This window comes from Scyliorhinus torazame, chromosome 8 (assembly GCF_047496885.1).
Source record: "Scyliorhinus torazame isolate Kashiwa2021f chromosome 8, sScyTor2.1, whole genome shotgun sequence".
Lineage (NCBI taxonomy): Eukaryota > Metazoa > Chordata > Chondrichthyes > Carcharhiniformes > Scyliorhinidae > Scyliorhinus > Scyliorhinus torazame.
This window is the reverse complement of record NC_092714.1, coordinates 130,587,172-130,604,690: the sequence shown is the minus strand read 5'-3', so window position 1 is coordinate 130,604,690 and position 17,519 is coordinate 130,587,172. Positions and strand designations below refer to the sequence as shown.

Sequence of the window (17,519 nt, the reverse complement as noted above, 5' to 3'; positions counted from 1 at the left end):
GTAGCTAATAATTCAAATCACATTTCACCTCTTGCAGTGTTACCTCAGTCCAAGGTCGGAGACATTGAAGCAGTACCTGTATGCAAGTCGACAAACTCCCACTGACATACAAGATAGTTTATGTTGCAACACTATTGGATCCCAGTCCGGAACAAAGAGGCATAATAGAATCAACTTCTATAAAATGGCATTTGTTTGGTTTAGTGGTAGTATTCCCAATTTAGAGTCAGAAGCTGCGCAGTTTAGATCAAACTCCAGATAAGCCCACTGGAAACTTGATTCCCATTCGGAATGCTGGGTTGGCCTCCAGTGGGATTCTAGCTTCTGTTGCATGTTCACAAGAGCGTGAGTAGCTCCTCCCCAGTCAACTGGCCCAAACCATAAAACCATCTTGCAATATCGGACTATATCAGCCAAAGGGAGATTAAAAATGCAATGTTGATTATTGATGGTTTACAAAACACAGGTTTCACCAGATCTCTGAATCAAAAAGGTTGCCCATCTAGACAGCCATAGCTATTGTTTAGGCAGCACAACTGTCCGTGTGTAGTGACTCAACAGTCATGGATGGAAAACGAGCTTTAACAACGTGGGAATGTGTGCAGTACAGTGAGAAACAAAAATGAACATAACATCCTTCACAACCTCAGCAAGTCCCAAAGTACTTCACAGCCAATGATCTATTTTTGAAGTGTAGTGATTCTTGAATGTTGGAAGGGAAACACGGCAATATTATTGGAATGGCTGTCTTTGAAAGGAGACATTTAACCAAAGGCCCATATCTCCTCTCTTGGCATTATCCGATTTGCATACAGCAATTCCGACAAACCGTAATAATGACCTGATAATCGATATTTGTGATGTTGGTTGAAGGCTACGTATTCTCCAGAGCACTGAGAAGAACCTGCCTGTTTGTCTTCAAAATGTAACCATGGGATTTTTTACATCCATGAGATAGCTGACAAGGCCTTGCTTGATCAACGCTCATCCAGAAGGTGTCACCTTCCAAAATTGCAGCATTTCCTCAGTGCTGGACCAGACCTCAAGTCTTGGAATACGTAATGTTGTGATAGAGGTCTAGAGAGGGCAGCACGGCGGCAGCACTGCAGTCTCATGGTGCCAAGGTCCCAGGTTCGATCCCGGCTCTGGGTCACTGTCCGTGTGGAGTTTGCACATTCTCCCCGTGTTTGCGGGGGTTTCGCCCCCACAACTCAAAAGATGTGCAGGGTAGGTGAATTGTACACGCTAAAATTGCCCCTTAATTGGAAAAAATGAATTGGGTACTCTAAATTTATTTTTTAAAATAAAATAAAATAGAGGTCGAGAGCACAGAAAAGGCCCTTCAGCCCATTGCATCTCCGCTGGTCAAAAACAACCACTGTTCTAATTCAATTTTTCAGCACTTGCTGCATAGCCTTGTATGCATTGGCACTGCTCCTTCCTCAGGTGAATCTCAGCTGAGCACTGCTCCGAAAACAATGTGAACATTGGAGCAGTGCTCCGAAAGCTAGTGATTTGAAACAAACCTGTTGGACTTTAACCTGGTGTTGGAAGACTTCTTACGGTGCTCACCCCAGTCCAACGCCGGCATCTCCACATCATGGCTAGCTTATGCATTGCCTTATATTTCCATGGTGTTGCAACTGAATGCCTGATTTTGCTGATCCAAAATTCAACATTGCCATGCGGCTCAAAAATAGTAATGGACCAGAAGCCCATTATACATGTCCAATGAATTTGCTATTCATCGTCTTCAATTTGAATTTTACCCCCAAAAAAGTGAGACACAAATAATTTTAAGAATAATCTTTATTGTCACAAGTAGGCTTACATTAACACTGCAATGAAGCTACTGTGAAACGGCCCTAATCGCCACATACCGACACCTGTTCGGGTACACGGAGGGAGAATTTAGAATGTCCAAATTGCTCTTTGGGGATTTGTAGGAAGAAACCGGAGCACCCGGAGGAAACCCACGCAGACACAGGGACAACGTGCAGTCTCTGCACAAAAAGTGACCCAAGCTGGGAATCGAACCTGGGACCCTGGCACTGTGAAGCAACAGTGCTAAACATTGTGCTACCATTTTTAAAAACTACAACAAAAATCTGCAAGTTATAGAACACCTAAGAGAGTGCTTTACATTTAAAAAGCAAGGCATAAATATCCATAGCCAAATATCCCTTTGGCACTTCATTAACAACACAATTAGAATGCACTGAATTTCACTATTGGCATGGTTTTCAACAGTTTGCACAATCCCATTGCACAGACAGCCTCATCTACAGGTATTCTTTTTACTGCTCGTGTGAATTCACTGAGCTGACCAAAGAAAGTTTTTGCTCAGGTTTCCTTGATCTTTGGCCACCTTTTTCAAAAACAAATTGGAGCTAACATGAATTTTCAATGAATTATCCAGCAATCATAGTATACATCCCCTACTGTGAAACAATAGTCTGAAATACAATACTGGCAATCCATTTGTCATTTGACAAAGGCACATAAATTGTGGTCAAAAAGGTGCCAGCTAAATAAAACATCCATTAACCAGGAACTTAAAACACACAGATTTAATCTTCAAAGTTGGCCAGACCGATGATATTATTACAAAATCTCTGATGGAATTTTGAAAGTAATTTTAAATATAAAAATCTATTTTTGTCCCAAGACTGTATCTCAATCAGGTAAGTTAGACATTCCATTTATATAGTGTCTTTCACAATCTCAGAATGGCCTAAAGCAATTTACAGCTAATGAAGTACTCTGATGTGCAGTCACTGTTGTAATGTTGGAACCGTGGAAGCCAATCTGCATACAGAAAAGTTTTACAAACAGTAAATAATGTCCAGATAATCTGTTTTAGCAATATTGTTGGTTGAGGGACCATTTGGCCGGGACACTTATTTTTGTAAATAATTAATTCATGGGATGTGAGCGACACTGGCAAGACCACTTTATTGCCCATCATCAATTGCCCTTGAGAAGTTGGTGGTGAGCTAAGGCCTTGCAGTCATCTGGTGTAGGTACAAGTACAGTACTATAGGGAAGGGAATTCTAGTATTTTGGCTGAGTAACAATGGAGAACAGCAATACATTTTCACGTCAAGTGGCTTGGAATGGAACTTGCAGGTGATGGTGAAGGGCCCATGTCCCTGCTGCCTTCATTTTTGTGGGCGATAGAGAATTGGGGAGAACATCCCCACTCATCCTTGGAAAATGGTGCATTGGAATCTTTTACACACACCTGGAAGGGCAAATTGAGCCTCAGCTCAATGGTTCATCTGAAAGACAACGGGCGAGATTCTCCAATAATGGGGCTATGTCCCCACGCCGGCGTGAAAAGTGGCACCAACCACTCTGGCGACAACGGTCCCCGATAATGGGGAATGCCCCCCTTCCTAGGGGGCTAGGTTGGTGCCGGAGTGGTCCCCACAGCTCCAGCCGGCGCGGTCCCCACAGCTCCAGCCGGCGCGGTCCCCACAGCTCCAGCCGGCGCGGTCCCCACAGCTCCAGCCGGCGCGGTCCCCACAGCTCCAGCCGGCGCGGTCCCCACAGCTCCAGCCGGCGCGGTCCCCACAGCTCCAGCCGGCGCGGTCCCCACAGCTCCAGCCGGCGCGGTCCCCACAGCTCCAGCCGGCGCGGTCCCCACAGCTCCAGCCGGCGCGGTCCCCACAGCTCCAGCCGGCGCGGTCCCCACAGCTCCAGCCGGCGCGGAACGGCCAGCGTGATTCCGCGCATGCGCGCTATGCCCAGCGCATTTCCACGCATGCGCGGGGGTTCCCTTCTCCGCGCCGGCCCCCTGGCAATATGGCAGAGCCCTACATGGGCCCGGCGGGGAGTAAAATAGGCCCCCACAGAACCAGCCCGCCCGCCGGTCAGTAGACCCCGATCGTGGGCCAGGCCACCGGATTTCTTGCGATTTGATCAAGAGCAGCTTCCACAAATAATTAAACAGCAGCATGTAATAAAATAGACCTTACAATTTTTACATTCCATGTTCCAGTCTACACCCCTTAGAACTGAAAGGGCTGGCTTCCTAAAAAAAAGAAAATCTCAAAAGCTCCACTGTTGGTAGGAACCCTTCTACAATGCTGTTTATTAAATCACACTGAAAGGGTCACGCTGTGCTTCTCAATTCATTAGGTCAGAGCTATGTTTTAAACAGGCTTCACATGCCTCGTCATCACTTGCTGATGCTGAAGCTAGTTTCCATTTTTATGATGGATCTTGGTGATTAGCTCTAGCAGACTGAGGTCCGATTCTTCCAGGATGTTTGGAAGAGAGAAGTGGCACAAAAAGTCAGATGCAAGTAACCCCAATTTGTATTTCAATGCAACTCTGCAAGTTCTTTCTGTATCACATGGAGGAAAAAAACTTTTCTAAAAATGTATTCATTCTCAGGATGTAAACACCACTGGCAAAGGTGGCATATGTCACCTAACCCTAGCAGCCTCCTGAATTTGCCTTTTTGAAGCTTTGCACTCTGTGGTGATTTGGTGTAACTGATATGCTTGCAAGGTTACTTTGGTTAAGATTCACCCACATTGACGTACGACTTCAGTTAAGCGGAGACCAGACTGGACAAGGGCTGTCTATTTCTTTCCTTAAAAGAACATGCCCTCAATCTGGCAGCAACGTAGTCACTTTTACGTCAAACTTAAAAGGATTAATTTAAAATAGTTTGATTGTGGGGGGGTGGCCATGGGGTGGGCTGTGGGGTCGCGGTTGGCGGGTTAGGTTTCGCACACGGTTGGCACTACGTTGTATGGTTCGACCGGTGCAGATCCGGGACCCGTCCATTCTCCGGCCGCTTTAGCACGATCCATGGGCATTTCATGTTGTGCCAGTGCTAGCCCCTCACCAGTACCAGAATCGGTGAGGGGTCGCGCCGATTAGCCCGCCGTGAATCACCACGGGTCCCACGCCGGCGTCGGTATTCAGCAAAAACAGTGAATCCCACCGTACATCTTTACACTCTACATAAAAATAGATGAGACGGTAACAGTTTACATGTTATACTTTTCAATACCATGGCCCCACCACTTCCCCTCTTCTGCTGTTTCTGGTCTTAATGTAGGCACTTTCTTTCACCAATTTGTTTGTTGCTCGTCTTTTACTTGTGGCTTTGTGCTGGGTCCTCTGGTTCCCGTGTCAGTCTCTCTCTGGTTCCCCCTTGGTGTTCCCCACAACCCCCCCCCCCCTTTTCGTTCCTGTCTGCTTTCTGTGGTCCTGGAGGCTCCCATGTGTCCCCTGCCCCACCTCCTCCTTGCTCTCAGTTGTTGGATTCAAATCGATCTTGGAACAGGTTGGTAAATGGCCCCCATGCTTTTTGGAAGCCATCTTCAGACCCTCGGATGATGCATTTGATCTTTTCCAGGTGAAGAAATTCCGACAGGTTTGCCAGCCAATCCACAGCTGTGGGTGGTGCTGCTGATAGCCAGCCGAGCAGGATTCTCCAGCGTGCAAAAGGGAGGCAAAGGCATCAGTCCTCTTTCCCTTATGAAGTTCTGGCTGGTCCGATACCACGATGATGGCCTCTCTCGGGCATGGGTCCACCCTCACCCCCACAACCTTGGACATTAAAGAGGGTGTCCAGAACACATCTGGCACATGCCCAGAACATGTGGCATGGTTGGCTGGGCCTCCCTTTCACCGTTCACATTTGTCCTCCACCTCCAGGAAGAATATGCTCATTGTGGTTCTTGTCAGGTGCGCTCTGTGCACCACTTTTAGCTGCATGAGGTTTAGCCTTGCACAGGGGGAGTTAGGCCTGTTTAGTGCTTCGCTCCAGAGTCCCCACTCTACTTCCGGCCCATTTCCCCGTTTTCGTCCAGTGGGGAGCCTGTCCTTTCTAAAAGCCGTCTGTATTTGTCCCTGCAGGTCCCTTTTCCCAGACTGTCCATGTCCAGTAACCCCTCCAACATTGTGTCTCTCGGGGCCCTTGGGTACCTTGTCATCTCCTTGTGAAGAACGTTTTTGACTGTCTGTCCCCTGTGTAAAAATTGCTAACCGTCAGTGTTCCCCGTGCTGTCTCCACCTCTTAAAAGTGGCAACTAGCATGGCTGGTGGAAACCTGTGGTTCAGGAGGGCCATGTCTCCCATGCTTCTTCTCTTTTGCAATGTTGTTTTAGGGATTCTTTCCACCCCACCCCCCAGTATGGATCTGAACAGGAAGTGCAACCTGGGCACTATGTTAAACATAGAACATAGAAAATACAGCACAGAACAGGCCCTTCGGCCCACGATGTTGTGCCGAACCTTTGTCCTAGATTAATCATAGATTATCATTGAATTTACAGTGCAGAAGGAGGCCATTCGGCCCTTTGAGTCTGCACCAGCTCTTGGAAAGAGCACCCTACCCAAACTCAACACCTCCACCCAACACCAAGGGCAATTTGGACATAAAGGGCAATTTATCATTGGCCAATTCACCTAACCCGCACATCTTTGGACTGTGGGAGGAAACCGGAGCACCCGGAGGAAACCCACGCAGACACGGGGAGGACGTGCAGACTCCGCACAGACAATGACCCAAGCCGGAATCGAACCTGGGACCATGGATCTGTGAAGCAATTGTGCTATCCACAATGCTACCGTGCTGCCCTTAAGAACAAATAAATCTACACTATATCATTTTCCCGTAATCCATGTGCCTATCCAACAGCTGCTTGAAGGTCCCTAATGTTTCCGACTCAACTACTTCCACAGGCAGTGCATTCCATGCCCCCACTACTCTCTGGGTAAAGAACCTACCTCTGATATCCCTCCTATATCTTCCACCTTTCACCTTAAATTTATGTCCCCTTGTAATGGTGTGTTCCACCTGGGGAAAAAGTCTCTGACTGTCTACTCTATCTATTCCCCTGATCATCTTATAAACCTCTATCAAGTCGCCCCTCATCCTTCTCCGCTCTAATGAGAAAAGGCCTAGCACCCTCAACCTTTCCTCGTAAGACCTACTCTCCATTCCAGGCAACATCCTGGTAAATCTTCTTTGCACCTTTTCCAGAGCTTCCACATCCTTCCTAAAATGAGGCGACCAGAACTGTACACAGTACTCCAAATGTGGCCTTACCAAAGTTTTGTACAGCTGCATCATCACCTCACGGCTCTTAAATTCAATCCCTCTGTTAATGAACGCGAGCACACCATAGGCCTTCTTCACAGCTCTATCCACTTGAGTGGCAACTTTCAAAGATGTATGAACATAGACCCCAAGGTCTCTCTGCTCCTCCACAATGCCAAGAACTCTACCGTTAACCCTGTATTCCGCATTCATATTTGTCCTTCCAAAATGGACAACCTCACACTTTTCAGGGTTAAACTCCATCTGCCACTTCTCAGCCCAGCTCTGCATCCTATCTATGTCTCTTTGCAGCCGACAACAGCCCTCCTTACTATCCACAACTCCACCAATCTTCGTATCGTCTGCAAATTTACTGACCCACCCTTCAACTCCCTCATCCAAGTCATTAATGAAAATCACAAACAGCAGAGGACCCAGAACTGATCCCTGCGGTACACCACTGGTAACGGGGATCCAGGCTGAATATTTGCCATCCACCACCACTCTCTGACTTCTATCGGTTAGCCAGTTCGTTATCCAACTGGCCAAATTTCCCACTATCCCATGCCTCCTTACTTTGTGCAGAAGCCTACCATGGGGAACTTTATCAAATGCCTTACTAAAATCCATGTACACTACATCCACTGCTTTACCTTCATCCACATGCTTGGTCACCTCCTCAAAGAATTCAATAAGATTTGTAAGGCAAGACCTACCCCTCACAAATCCGTGCTGACTATCCCGAATCAAGCAGTGTCTTTCCAGATGCTCAGAAATCCTATCCTTCAGTACCCTTTCCATTACTTTGCCTACCACCGAAGTAAGACTAACTGGCCTGTAATTCCCAGGGTTATCCCTAGTTCCTTTTTTGAACAGGGGCACGACATTCGCCACTCTCCAATCCCCTGGTACCACCCCTGTTGACAGTGAGGACGAAAAGATCATTGCCAACGGCTCTGCAATTTCATCTCTTGCTTCCCATAGAATCCTTGGATATATCCCGTCAGGCCCGGGGGACTTGTCTATCCTCAAGTTTTTCAAAATGCCCAACACATCTTCCTTCCTAACAAGTATTTCCTCGAGCTTACCAATCTGTTTCACACTGTCCTCTCCAACAATATCGTCCCTCTCATTTGTAAATACAGAAGAAAAGTACTCGTTCAAGACCTCTCCTATCTCTTCAGACTCAATACACAATCTCCCGCTACTGTCCTTGATCGGACCTACCCTCGCTCTAGTCATTCTCATATTTCTCACATATGTGTAAAAGGCCTTGGGGTTTTCCTTGATCCTACCCGCCAAAGATTGTTCATGCCCTCTCTTAGCTCTCCTAATCCCTTTCTTCAGTTCCCTCCTGGCTATCTTGTATCCCTCCAATGCCCTGTCTGAACCTTGTTTCTTCAGCCTTACATAAGTCACCTTTTTTCTCTTAACAAGACATTCAACCTCTCTTGTCAACCATGGTTCCCTCACTCGACCATCTCTTCCCTGCCTGACAGGGACATACATATCAAGGACACGTAGCACCTGTTCCTTGAACAAGTTCCACATTTCACTTGTGTCCTTCCCTGCCAGCCTATGTTCCCAACTTATGCACTTCAATTCTTGTCTGACAACATCGTATTTACCCTTCCCCCAATTGTAAACCTTGCCCTGTTGCACGTACCTATCCCTCTCCATTACTAAAGTGAAAGTCACAGAATTGTGGTCACTATCTCCAAAATGCTCCCCCACTAACAAATCTATCACTTGCCCTGGCTCATTACCCAGTACTAAATCCAATATTGCCCCTCCTCTGGTCGGACAATCTACATACTGTGTTAGAAAAGCTTCCTGGACACACTGCACAAACACCACCCCATCCAAACTATTTGATCTAAAGAGTTTCCACTCAATATTTGGGAAGTTAAAGTCGCCCATGACTACTACCCTATGACTTCTGCACCTTTCCAAAATCTGTTTCCCAATCTGTTCCTCCACATCTCTGCTACTATTGGGGGGCCTATAGAAAACTCCTAACAAGGTGACTGCTCCTTTCCTATTTCTGACTTCAACCCATACTACCTCAATAGGGTGATACTCCTCGAACTGCCTTTCTGCAGCTGTTATACTATCTCTAATTAATAATGCCACCCCCCCACCTCTTTTACCACCCTCCCTAATCTTATTGAAACATCTATAACCAGGGACCTCCAACAACCATTTCTGCCCCTCTTCTATCCAAGGTTCCGTGATGGCCACCACATCGTAGTCCCAAGTACCGATCCATGCCTTAAGTTCACCCACCTTATTCCTGATGCTTCTTGCGTTGAAGTATACACACTTCAACCCATCTCCGTGCCTGCAAATACTCTCCTTTGTCAGTGTTCCCTTCCCCACTGCCTCATTACATGCTTTGGCGTCCTGAATATCGGCTACCTTAGTTGCTGGACTACAAATCCGGTTCCCATTCCCCTGCCAAATTAGTTTAAACCCTCCCGAAGAGTACTAGCAAACCTCCCTCCCAGGATATTGGTGCCCCTCTGGTTCAGATGCAACCCGTCCTGCTTGTACAGGTATCACCTTCCCCAGAATGCGCTCCAATTATCCAAATACCTGAAGCCCTCCCTCCTACACCATTCCTGCAGCCACGTGTTCAACTGCACTCTCTCCCTATTCCTAGCCTCGCTATCACGTGGCACCGGCAACAAACCAGAGATGACAACTCTGTCTGTCCTGGCTTTCAACTTCCAGCCTAACTCCCTAAACTTGTTTATTACCTCCACACCCCTTTTCCTACCTATGTCGTTGGTACCAATGTGCACCACGACTTCTGGCTGCTCACCCTCCCCCTTAAGGATCCTGAAGACACGATCCGAGACATCCCTGGCCCTGGCACCCGGGAGGCAACATACCTTCCGGGAGTCTCGCTCGCGACCACAGAATCTCCTATCTATTCCCCTAACCATTGAATCTCCTACAACTATTGCTTTTCTATTCTCCCCCTTCCCTTCTGAGCCCCAGAGCCAGACTCAGTGCCAGAGACCTGGCCGCTAGGGCCTTCCCCCGGTAGGTCATCCCCCCCAACAGCATCCAAAACGGTATACTTGTTTTGAAGGGGAACGGCCACGAGGGATCCCTGCACTGTCTGCCTGTTTGTTTTTTTCCCCCTGACTGTAACCCAGCTATTCTTGTCCTGTACCTTGGGTGTGGTTACCTCCCTGTAACTCTTCTCAATCACCCCCTCTGCCTCCCGGATGATCCGAAGTTCATCCAGCTTCAGCTCCAGTTCCCTAACACGATCTTTGAGGAGCTGAAGTTGGGTGCACTTCCCGCAGGTATAGTCAGTGGGGACACCGGGGGTATCCCTCACCACCCACATCCTACAGGAGGAGCATGTAACTGGCCTAGCCTCCATCCCCTCTTACCTGACAGAATATAGCTGCTGTGTGGACTAACTAGATCTCCGCCCTCCGACTCTGCTCCCAGTCAGCTACACTTCCTGTAAACTCCTGGCTCTCTTCTCACTCTTTGCGGAAATGTCGGAAACAAAATGAAAGGAGCACCTTACTCCCTCCTCACCTAACTCCCTCGGTCACCAAACTCTCACTATCGCACTCAAAAAGAACCAAATTCAGCACTCCCTCGGTCACCAAACTCTCACTATCGCACTCAAAAAGCACCAAATGTTCATCTAGATCGCCTGCACCCTTCCTGCCAAGGAAAGGGGAAGTGCATCCCATCTCTGTAGGTCTTTGGCCAGACTGATCAGATTCCATTTGTGGATCCGTGTCCAGTCATGGGCTATCTGGATACCTAGATAGCGGAATCTGTTTTAAATGGTAGACCCTCCAGCACTGCCCCTCCCCCTCCCCCTCTTTGGTTCACCAGGAAAACTTCACTTTTGCCCACGTTGAGTTTGTAGCCTGAGGGCACAGAGGGTTAGCACTGCTGTCTCATGGCGCCGAGGTCCCAGGTTCGACCCTGGCTCTGGGTCACTGTCCGTGTGGAGTTTGCACATTCTCCCAGTGTTTGGGTAGGTTTCTCCCCCACAACCCAAAGATGTGCAGGGTAGGTGGATTGGCCAAGCTAAATTGCCCCTTAATTGGAAAAAATGAATTGGGTACTCTAAATTTATATTTAAAAAAAAAAAAAGAGTTTGTAGTCTGAGAGGGTCTGAACTCTGCCAGAAACTTCTTTATTTTGTTCATGTCTTTTTGCGGGTCCAAGATGTAGAAGAGCAGATCACCCACATAGAGTGAGACTCTGTGCTCTCTGCCTCCTCTTCGGATTCCCCTCCAGCCTCTCACGTCTTGCAATACGATTGCCAGGGATTCAACTGCCAGGGCGAACAGGAGCGAGGACAGTGGGCATTCCTGCCTGGTGCCTCTGTGCAACTGGAAGTATTCAGAGCTGGTGGTGTTGGTCCGAACACTCGCCTTGGGGGCACCTTACAAGGAGTTTCACCCATGAGGTGAACCCTGTCCCCAGCCCCAACCACTCCAGTACCTCAAATGAATAATGACTCCCAGATGGGGTCATTATCACATTCAACAGTCGTCTGGCCTTCGCTGTTAGCTATCTACTTTTAACAAAGACCAGGGGCGAAATTCTCCGACCCCCCGCCGGGTCGGAGAATCGCCGGGGGCTGGCGTGAATCACGCCCCCGTTGGTTGCCGAAGTCTCCGGCACCGGAGATTCGGCGGGGCGGGAAACGCGCCGCGACGGTTGGCGGGCCCCCCCGCTCGATTCTCCGGCCCGAATGGGCCGAAGTCCCGCCGGCGTAAATTAAATCACCTACCTTACCGGCGGGACAAGGCGGCGTGGGGGGGGCTCCGGGGTCCTGGGGGGGGCGCGGGGCGGTCTGGCCCCAGGGGGTGCACCCACGGTGGCCTGGCTCGCGATCGGGGCCCACCGATCCGCAGGCGGGCCTGTGCCGTGGGGGCACTCTTTTCCTTCCGCCTTCGCCACGGTCTCCACCATGGCGGAGGCAGAAGAGACTCCCTCCACTGCGCATGCGTGGGAAGCTGTCAGCGGCCGCTGACGCTCCCGCGCATGCGCCGCCCGGAGATGTCATTTCCGCGCCCGCTGGCGGGGCACCAAAGGGCTTTTCCGCCAGCTGGCGGGGCGGAAATTCATCCGGCACCGACCTAACCCCTTAAGGTTGGGGCTCAGCCCCCAAAGATGCAGAGCATTCCGCACCTTTGGGGCGGCGCGATGCCAGTCTGATTTGTGCCGTTTTGGGTGCCAGTCGCCGGACATCGCGCCGTTTCCGGAGAATTTCGCCCCTGGTCCTCTGCAACGATCTCTGGTATACAGTTCTCCAGTCTCTTGGCCAGGACCTGCGCAAGTATTTTTGCGTCCACATTGAACAGGGGTCTGTATGATCCGCATTCTGTTGGGTCCTCGTGTCCGTTGGCCCTTGTCTTTTTTGGGTATCAGCAAAATGGTGGCCAGTGTTAGCGTTGGTGGCAGGGTGCCCCTCGCTAGTGAGTCTGCGAGCATTTCCCGCAGGTCGGGATGAGAGCGTGTGCAAATGATTTGTAGTACTGGGACCGATCAGGTCTCGTAGCCTTCCCTGCCTGCGTGGAGTTGATGCTCTCCATGACCTCTCCCAGATGTAATGGTGCTTCCAGCTCCCCCAGTCTGTCATCCCCCACGATTGGCATGTCCAGTCCATCGAGGAACTGTTCATCGGGGGCTCAGAGGTGTACAGCCCCCGGTAGAAGGCCTCAAATGCTTTGTTGACCATTTTTGGTTTGGCTATCAGTCTGCCACTGCTATCCTTCACCTGCGCTATTTTCCTGGTGGCTGCCTGCTTTCTCAGCTGGTGAGCCAGCAGGCAGCTAGCCTTTTCCCAGTGTTCACAGAAGGCCCCCGGTGTCTGGTGGAACTGGTGCATTGCCTTACTGGTGGCTAAGAGGTTAAAGTCCATTTGTAGCTTTTTCCTCTCCGCTAGAAACTCTACGGTCAGGGCCTCAAGAGTATTTTCTGTCAACTTCCAGGATGGAGTCGATCAGTTATTGCCTAGCCACCCCCTCTTCCCGATCTCTACGTGCCTTGTAGGATATAATTTCTCCCCTAATCACCGCCATCATTGCCTCCCAGAACGTGGAAGGTGAGACCACCCCATTCCAGTTGTTAGTAACATAGTGGCCTGTGATGCTTCCTGGCAGAAGAATTTGTCGGTCAAGAGTGTCGTGGCCCGTCTCCAACCTCACATCCATGTAATGTGGAGCATGGTTGGAGATTACGATCACTGAGTATTCCACTCTGACTATTTCTGGAAGGATCGATTTCCCCACTGCAAAGTAATTGATGCAGGTATAGACCTTGTGTACTGGTGAGAAGAACAAAAATTCTTTCTCACCTGGGTGCAGGAACCGCCATGAGTCCATTGCCTCCATCTGCTCCATAAACATTCCCAGTTCCCTAGCCATGCTTGCTGTTTTCACCATTCTGGGGTTTGAGCTGTCCATCAATGGGTCCTGTGCACAGTTAAAGATCTCTCCCATGATCAGTCGGTGCTTATGTTGGGGATTGCCGCCAAGGTCTTTTTAACAAATTCAGTGTCATCCCAATTGGGCGCGTACACGTTTACCAAGAATACTGGTGTCCCATCTAGAACACTGCTGACCATGATGTGCCGTCCCCCTTTGTCCATAACCGTATGTCACCATGAACACCGTCCTCTTGCTAATCAGTCTGGCTAGCCCTCGTCCCATCGCAGGAATGGTAGGTCTGTCCCACACAGCCTTCCTTACCCACAATCAGCCCTTCTCCCTCAGGTGAGTCTCTTGGAGTAAGATTAGTCAGCTTTCAAACCTCCCAGATGGGCAAAGTCACTGGATCTTTTCACTTAGCTGTTAAGACCCTTAACGTTCTAGGTAATAATCTTTGTGGGGGTTTCTGTCCCCCCCCCTTCCTGCGGGATCAACCATACCTACCTGGAGAATGCGACCCTGCACCCCGGGCTTTCCCTTTGTTAGGGGGCCATCCAAAATGGTCGTGGTCACCGTTCTCACCTCGAGGCCGGCCCCCTGCGCTCCGGTGTTTCCCTTTGTCCAGGGACCACCCAAGATGGCCGCTAACTGTGTGTACGCCATGTGAGTGAGCCCCTGCACTCCCGAGCTTCCCTTTGTTTAGGGACCTTCCAAAGTGGCTGCTTACGGTGCCATCTTGTTCCATCATCCCAAACCTGACCTGCTGAAGCCAGTCTCGACCCCTTCCTTTCCTTATTATGTTCAACCAGTGGTCACGATTCCCCCCTCTATCCCCCTTTCTACCCTCCCCGTGCCCCCCATTCCCCCTTCCTATTTTCCCCCCTACCGTCCCCCCCATCCCAGTGTTTCCTTCCTCCCCCCCCCCCCCCCCCCCCCCCATACTAGGCGCTCTCTCCCTGCTGGAAGATGGGCCGCGGCCCCCCTCTCTCTCAAGCTACCTAGTGCTAGCTTTCCCCGCTAGTGTAGTGGCCCCCCTTCCGGGATTGCTCTGACTCCCTCCTACGCCTGTTCCATTGCTGTCCCCTCTGTTTTCTCCTCACCCTCTCCTGTGCTTTGCTGCCCTCGCCCGTTCCTTCCTATGAGCTAGTGCTCCTACGCAGAGCGAGTCAGTGCCATTCCACGCAAAATCACTTTTTTCTCCCTGCGTCTTCCTCACCGCTGCTTTGTTTGCCTATTGTCCACACAAACCCATCCTCCTCTGCCGAGATGGTGAAATAATGGTCTTTATTCGGGTATGTCACCCAGAGCCTGGCTGGGAATAACATCCTGAATATTAGACTGTTCTTGTACTCGACCGACTTCGCATGGCTGAACTGTGCTTTGCCAGGTCTGCCCCAATTTCTTAATACACCCTTATTCTGTGTCCCTTCCAACTGCTCGCTTTGGTCTGCTGAGTCCATCGCATGATCTTCTTCCAGTCCTGGTATCTGTGCAGCTGGACTGTTATCCCCCTTTGCTGCTCCCCAACCTTGGTCTTCTGTCGGAGTGGCCTGTGGACTCTATGAACCTCCAGTGACTTGAGGAAACTGTCCCTTCCAACAAAATTGTCCAGCATCTGGGCCACGTAGTCAGTCGGGTCTCTGCCATTGATACCCATCATCTGGGTCGTTGGTCTCCCGGGACCCCTCACCTTGTGGACTCGCTCGCTGGGCTCTTGCCCTTTTCCACCATTTCTGGCTTCCCTGCGGCCTCTCGAGCTGCTGTTTGCTGGCATGCTATTCTTCTTTGCCTTTTTAATTGAGCAGCTGAACTGAACGAGTCCAAATTTTCGGACTAAATTCGGCCGAAAGTGCCTATTTTGCTGTGATCTGGAGGAGAGCCACCTGATGTGTGACTACTCAGAACATCCCAGTCTCCGGATGTCTCCCAAATGCGTTTGTTAATTCTTGCAAGGGATGAGAGTGTCGCCAGCTAGGCCAATATTTGTTGCCCATCTCTAATCTCCTTTGAGAAGGTTGTGGTGAGCCTCTTTCTTGAACTGTAGCAGCCCATACACTGTAGGTACACCCACAGTGATGTTAGGAAGGAAGTTCCAGGATTTTGACCCAGTGACAGTGAAGGAACGGCAATATAGTTCCAAGTCAGAATGGTGAGGGTCTTGGAGGGGTATTTGCAGGTGTTACACTGATATGTCAGCTCCCCGATCCTAGTTGGTAGCGGTCACAGGTTTGGAAGGTGCTATCAAATGAGCCACAGCAGGTTGCTGCAGTGCATTTTACTCATTCAGCAACACAACAAGTTCTTAGACTGTATTTAAACCACTCTCATATTCTTGAACCATCAGTTACAGCTTTGCATACAGGAAGAATGGATACGTTAACTAATTTTAGATTAAATTCCCATCCTTGGAGGGACAGAAGTCTTACACCTAGTCATTGTCTTTAGAGTGAGGGCAAGACCTATTTCAAGTTTCACAAAGAGGATCTTCTTACTATGAACACTATCTGATGTGATTTCCGTTGTCTCCTCATGGTTTGGCTACCTCAAAGAGACGGTCAGCCTTTTGAATTTGTCTATGTCCCTGCAATTCAGCTACCGAGTGGAGCAGGCAAAGAGTCTACTCTACTCAAGGTGACGAAGTCTACATGTGGCCTAACCAGCAGTCCTTGAAGTGAATGCGAGAGGATGGCATTTAATGAAATTCACAGGGGACATTTGAACGGCCCTTGGAGGTGGACCGGGTGCACAGTGCCGCAGGGGAACGAGCCGCCGAAGGCGATGGTGGTGCGGCTGCACCGGTTTTTGGCTAAGGAACGGATCCAGAGGTGGACCAGGCAGACGAGGTGATGTACCTGGGAGGGCAGTGAACTTGGGAGTGTATCAGGACCTGGGTGGGGAGCTGGCCAATAAGAGAGCGGGGTTCAATAAGGTGAAGGCTACCCTCTTTAAGAAGGGAGTGAAATTCGGAATGCTGTACCAGTCTCCCTGGGTGACCTACAATGGCCGTGAACTTTAGTTTGGGACGCCGGAGGGAGGAAGCGATAGAGTTTGTGAGGGGCAGTGGACTGGCAGGAGAAGCAGGACATTGAACTTGGAGGTGTTCGTTTTTGTTCCCTTTGGTTTGTTTTCTCTAGGGGCCATTGTCCTGTGTTCTGCTGAGGAGGCAGGGGGATTGCTCTTTTCCTTGTTTTGGGGTTTTGAATGTTGGTATTGTTGGTTTCAAGGGGGGAGTGTATGAACCGTGCCGTGGGGGGGGGGGGGGGGGGTAGAATGCTAGGCGCCACAGGCAGGGGCTGCCAGTCTAGCTGGGCGGGCTAGTTCACGGAACCGCAGTGGGGGTTGAGCAGGTGTTTAGAGTGTCGATGGGGGTAGTGATAGTCACGTTGTGGCTGGGGAAAACTGCTGACAGGGGAGGGGCTTTTGAAATGTGGTATGGGAGGGTCGATGACGGTGGCCTGAGGAGTGTGGGACGCGGGCTGGAGGTGGCCCAGGAGGGGATATGGTTGATCAGCAGGGGGTTGGGGGCAGGTATCTCATTTTGGATTGGACTTGAAGACGAGGGGGGGTAGTGGGATTGATAAATAAACGGGTAGCTTTTGAAGTTGGGAGCATAGTGGCAGACTTTTGAGGGAGGTATGTTATGGTGAGTGGGAAATTGGAGTGGGTGCCATGATATTGGTGAATGTTTACGCCCCGAACTGGGGTACTGATGTACAGTTCATGAGGCGGGTATTGAAGATCCCAGACCTGGACTCGCACGGGTTGATAATTGGGGGGGGGGGGGGGGGGGGGGGGGGCAAAAAATGCAGATGGAGTTTGGATTATTATCTCCGGGGAAGGTGGTAGGGCAGTTGAGGAGGGCGAAGGGGGCGGTCTATGAATAAGGGGAAAGGGGGGTGGGATATTGGCACGTAAGGAAGCTGGAGGAAGTGAGGGAGATTGGAAAAGTGAAGGCTATAGGGAGGGGGGGAACGGTCTTGGATCTGGTGGAGGTGACTGGGGTGTTTGGGGAGTTTTACAGGAGGCTACAC

General features: G+C 50.0%; 1 protein-coding gene across 6 annotated transcripts in view; it reads right to left on the bottom strand.

Annotated features, from left to right (window-relative positions):
* Positions 1–17,519, bottom strand: part of LOC140428111 (rho GTPase-activating protein 6) — a 1,113,012-nt gene that overhangs the window by 161,604 nt on the left and 933,889 nt on the right. The gene's annotated exons all lie outside the window — the stretch shown is intronic.